The 5,838-nt window shown below is 50.4% G+C and overlaps 1 non-coding gene across 1 annotated transcript; it reads right to left on the bottom strand.

Annotated features, from left to right (window-relative positions):
• Window positions 1–786: 786 nt before the first annotated feature.
• Window positions 787–996, bottom strand: LOC119183675 (small nucleolar RNA U3). The gene has a single exon (XR_005111394.2). It is a non-coding gene; the product is annotated as a small nucleolar RNA U3 (small nucleolar RNA).
• Window positions 997–5,838: the final 4,842 nt, after the last annotated feature.

Here is a 5,838-nt window from a genome sequence, read left to right as displayed (position 1 = left end):
GGGTCAGCACAAAGGCGGCGGCCCGCTTTACTGCACCTTGCGCGTTCGGGTGCAAGAAGAGGGAAACATTCCGCTTTGTGCATCCGTGGCCTGTGGGACGTTCGACACTGTTTCTCCGAATGGCTAAGCGACAGACTTCTCCCATTGACTTCGTGGAACAATTTGTGCACGCGCGTGTGTGTGTGTGTGGTGCGTGCGCGTTTGTGTCAGCGTGCGCGTATGAGTGCTCGGATCTGTGGTCTACAGAGGAGGGCGAGAAAGCGCGGGAAGAGCCAGAGACGCAGCGAGAACGGCGAGCGAACAGGAGTCTGCGAATTGCGAGCGACTTGAGCGGTTGTGCGGAATTGAACGGTTGCGCGAGTAATATTGTAACCTAGTTTTCTTAATTAAATACAGCCTTCTTTTGTTTACATTTTCTTAACAGTGCGTGAGTCGTGTGTTGTGTCTTCCATCAATTTTCACCTTTTTACGGCCATACCGGCGACACCCTAAGTTTTACCAAAAACGGGATAGAAGGCGCTAACACTTGGGTATTGATTGTCCTCCTGAGAAGGCCTGAACATGTCTGAACAAAAGAATAAAATCGAGGACGGGTACGCAATCTAACGGTTAGGCAGATCCATTCTCACTGAGCCGTGCCAAGGCTCCAGTGGCCACTTTATATATAGTATGTTGCTCTATGAATGTGTGCCTGATAAGGCGAGAGAGCAATGGGACATAGCCGTAAATCAGTTTATCGCACGGACCTCAGAGATTGAATGTCTTATTTTAGATTGCAAACACCCGGCCACTCAGACAGGGTCTCCGCCATCCTCAGGCACCAATAATACCTGAGGGTGGTCATCAAAGCTTCGGTCCAGAGCACGCCCCAGTTACCGAGCCAGCTTCACGCTCAAGCGGAGACCCACGACACATCATCGTGGTCGAATGTGTTCCGAGATCGCGGTTGCGTCTCGGCGATCGCACTATGGAAATGATCCTATGAAGCACGATCTTGACGGAGCACGTGTTAACAACCCCACCATACTTCTAATGACCACGTTAAAAAAGCAAGCCACGTAAGCGAATCATTGCTATATTTCTTGTACATAATGGCAGAAATAAACAAGAACATGAACATATCTGCACAGAAACTTTAAACGCCTCGACCTTTTATTTCAAAACGGTGTTTTCTTTAGCAAAAACATCCAATTGATCTTTAGTTTTTCATATTGGAATTGAGATAGCCTGCGCGTGCACTCGCGATACAAGCACCACCTGGCGTCGCAAATACAAGTTATTCTGAAAAAAAAAAGTGTAAATACCAGTCAGAGTTGCCCAGTTCGTGGTCTTCCCACTAAATAAAAATGACAGCATATCCACGGAGTGAATGACGGAGAGTGGGGCGAAGCATTCGTCCGTCCATTCGTTCTTGCTTCCGTCCGACCATGCGTCCGTCTGTGTGACCATCCATGTGTCCATCCGCCCATCCGTGCGTCCGTCCCTGCGTTCGTCCATGCATCCGCCCCTGCGTCCGTTCATACGTCCATCCATGCATCTGTCTGTGTGCCTGACCCGTTCGTCAATCTATTCAACACTCCGAGTACCACCATCTCGCCTCTTTTCATCATATATTCCCCATATAGAAGCACCGCCATCCAGCGGACATTCCAAGGACTAAACGAGAGGCGGCACACGCAGTTTCTTAGGGCTTGATCAACCCTTTAACCACCTCGAGTTCATGGTATATACTAGTTCACTCTATTCATGGCACTGCGGCCCAACGCTCGCTAAATCTTTCTAAAACTAAGGAGGTTACACCCAGCCAGTGAAACGTAGAAACCCTTTCTTGTCAGATAGTGCTCAATGTACATGCCAATGGTTGCTAATGGGGATCGCAACGTGCGCGTTAACTAAAAGCCGAATGCTCCTGTCGCTCATTCCCTCTTAGCAGCCATTGGCATGTAGATTGAGCCTTATTTTTTATTGTTCAACAACGCACAGAAGAAATCTCTCCCCGGCACCACCTTGGAGGTCAAAATGTTATACCTGTTACACTCTACAACGACTACGAGGGACGACCGGGTGTCGCTATAAGAAGCTCCGCCCCTTAAAAACTCCCCAGCATTTCCCCGAGGGTGAACATGGTTAAGTGCGAATATAGGGGGTGATGCTATGAGGGGGAGTAAAGTTAAATTCCGTTGGCATTCGCCAGTGAGTTAACGTAAACTCCCCCGTGTGATCACATTGCGATTCCCAGGAACCATTAGACCCTCTCGGGAAATCTTGGTGAGTTTACGCGTATATGTGAGAGTAAATTCGCACTATAATGATGTTTATGTCCGCGGCCCGCTTCGCCCGCTTGCGCTCGGCCTCACGGGCCCTTCGCCGCGCTGCCTTGTCTTCAACCGGCGCGGAATCTTCAACGACGCGTGCAATGCTCGCATGCGATTGCGTTGTACTCGTTGTTGGAGGTATCGCAGTCGAGGTTGATGCCTGCGATGGATCCATACTATGGGGGAAGGAAAGGCAGGGGAGGGCATGCCCAGCCGACGCGCTACGTTAAAAGTGTCGAGGAAAGGACATCATTGCGGCCATATTCACTGGGCACAATGGCGGCGTTGCTATTGTTACGTGTTGCGCAGTGGAGCTGGTCTAGCAGTGAGCGGCTGCGGCTGGCGGCGGCATGTGTGCCTCTCCAGGTCTCGTGCTGAGCCGTGGCGGACAATATCTGTGCTCTGCGCCGCGTTAGTGGTCACGCAATGTTCTCCTGGCAGTTAGTGTACTCTTAGCAACGTTTACAAATCCTTTTGTCCATCACGGGGTTTCAAGAGTGCATAGAACTAGTGCATATTCATATGTCGTGCGGCGGATGTCGCGGATGAAGCAGTTAGTGTTCAGCGAAATTTCGTTGGGCACCATGACGAAGTGGAACGATGATGAACGCCTTGCAGGTCAGTGACAGTTGGGCAGTGCTCCTGCTTGTGACAACGGACGACGCTGTTGAGCCCAGCCAGACGCAATGAGGACCATGTGCCCATACGTAGTTTCGTGTTGTATGTGTACAGTAACAACTTGCATGCGCGTAATAAAACACCTTTTCTGTTCCGCTTGTTATAGTCGCCCAAGCGTTGCATGTAATCTTAACGTTAGAGCAACCGCGTTCAAGTGTCACTTGCACCGTGCTCAAAGTCACCATGGTTGCGGAGCACAGACGCCGGTGAGTTTAATTCACACGGAACACGGACACAGTGGCCGGGCGCTGCATCGGCCTCGTGTCGGAACGCAACCGTAGAAGGCACACGACCGATGATGTTGTCTGTACAGTTGCTGAGTGAATGACGTGAAAACACTCGCCGTTGTCAGTGCATCTAGCGCGCGTTCTCTTGCACTTGCTTCGTTGTCGGTGAGCTGTTGCTCGCTGTTAATACTCGGACGAAATGATTTCACGGAAGGTGTCGCACTGACCCGGAGTGTTGAGCCCCGTTCCATTAGTTTCGGATCGTCACGACACGCGCGCTGCGCAGCTGACGTGCTTTCCGAGCCGGAAAGAGAGTCGTGCTTTTCCACTTTACATTCCGATGTAAACAAGAGAGGAGAATTTGCCCAGTCAATATGGCCGACTTACGGTTTCATCGCGGCTTCACAACGAGTGACGTCAGGGCCTCTCCTACCTTTTCTTCCGTGATCCATACCTATGACGACTTGCCGATCTCGAGCAAGTCGTGGTTGCGTGGGCACGCGCAGCCACGGAGCGGAGGGCGGAGCGTGCGCAATCACGTGGTGTGTGACGTCGCTGCGCCGTTGCTACAAATGCTCCTCTCCGCTCCTCGCGCCGTTGCTAGGAGAGAGGAGGAGGCGCACCGTGGACGGCGGATTCAGGGTCGCTTATAAAGTGCGTTCGCACTTAAAAAAAAAGAAACACAGCATGTCCACGAAGTGCATGATGATGAGTGGGGTGAAACGGCCATTTGTCCGTCCGTGCCTCCGTCCGTCCGTTCGTTCTTGCTTCCGTCCATGCGTCAATCCCTGCGTTCGTCCGTCTGCCCGCGCGTCGGTCTGTGCGTCCGTGCATCTGTCTGCCCATCCGTCGGTCCATGCGTCTATCCATCCGTCCGTCCTTCTTTAGTGAGCACTCCGAGTACCGCCATCTCGTATCTTTTCATCATATAGAAGTACAGTCATCCATCCAGCGGACATTCCAAGGACTAAACGAGTGGTGGCACGTGGCTGGACCAAAAGAGCGGCACGCGCGCACTCTCTCTCCTACGGCCTGCGCTTAGTGTCTATGTTCACCGCCACTTGTTCATGGCACTGCGGTTTAACCTTCGCTGAACCTTACTAAAACTAAGGACGGCACGCCCAGCAAGTTCAAGGTGGCAACCTTTTAAAGCGAAAGTTGTTGTGAGACCACAACTCGAGTCTCGCGCAGCGCCGTGTAGTTGTCCGCCGCCGCCGCCGGTGTCCGTAACCACATCACGAGAAATTAGAAAAAAAAACTTAGTACCAATGACACAGTGGGGCTCGCACCCGGGTCCGCTGGGTGCCAGCCACAGTATTCTACCACTGAGCCACGCCAGTTGTTTTTGTTATTCTTTATTGCTCTGAGCCACGCTCGTGCATGGGACTCGTTGGCAAACTTGCCCTAGGCAGGCTTGATGTCGGGAAAGCAATCGCGTTAATACGACTTATAAAGCGTTTCGAAACAGCGAAAAAACAAGCAGTCACCGCACAATGCGAATAGCGTAACGAGTGGGCCGTATAATGCTCCAGCCCATTACAAAAGCTTGTTCTTATTCTCCTATTAACTGTGGCGCATACCCACTTCCGCCATAATTCCTCATCGTCGTCAGCACTGCATGAACAATTGGCACAAAATTCCTTGAAAGTGTTTAGCCGATACCACGCTTCTCAGATGAATGACGAAAAATAGCATAATGAATGCCATCCTACTACCCAAATAAATTTATTAATAAGGACCTAGTAGGTATCAAGCAAGTCTGCTTGCAGCAGTTACCCAATGAGTGTCTAAAAGAGGCTTTAGAAGGCCGCTTTTCTAGCTTTCGCTGTGACTGTGCTGAGCCTTCTGCGCAGGCCTATAGCGTTTTTTTTTTTCCCTATGGGGAGGGTTGAGGGGTGTGTCAGATAGTGCTCAAAGTGCGGCCTTCTGTTACTAGTTTTTTTTTTAGTAAGAATCGAATTCAAGGCTAGTTTTATTGGATATCAAGTCACCAATACTCGTCTCTGTATAGGTTAGTTCGTCAAAAACAACTATCTTTTTATTTATGATTAACGTGCGCGGGTTTCCTCCTGAATTCAAAAGAGTGCGCACGTGTCGCTCCTCTAGTCCAGCCGTGGAGGTTGCTGCTGCTGCTGCTGCTGCTGATACTACTACTACTACTACTACTACAACTAGTACTACTACTACTACTACTACTACTACTACCATCACCACTACTACTACTACTACTACTGCTACTACTACTACCACTACTACTACTACTACTACTACTACTGCTACTACTACTACTACTACTACTACATAGCGAACGCACGACTCATAGCTTAAGGGGTTTCGCCTCTAAAAGCTCCAGAAGGAGATTCCACGGGAATTTTTCAACAATTCGCGATGTGCGGGCGGGCGCCGCACATCGCGTACCTCGAGCCACGCTTTTCAGGAACGCTGCTCGGAATTTAGGATCGTAAGCATTTACACCTTGTTTTTATCCAGCGACCGTGGCATTTATATGCCGAAACAAAGAGAGAACCCAGGGCGCTGCATGGACACGCTTGAAGAACAGGACTATACGAGAACTACACGAATGCGTTTTACCCATTGTACTAAGCAGATTCACGTGG

This window comes from Rhipicephalus microplus, chromosome 2, assembly GCF_043290135.1.
Source record: "Rhipicephalus microplus isolate Deutch F79 chromosome 2, USDA_Rmic, whole genome shotgun sequence".
NCBI classification, from domain to species: domain Eukaryota; kingdom Metazoa; phylum Arthropoda; class Arachnida; order Ixodida; family Ixodidae; genus Rhipicephalus; species Rhipicephalus microplus.
This window is presented reverse-complemented; position numbering and strand designations above follow the sequence as displayed.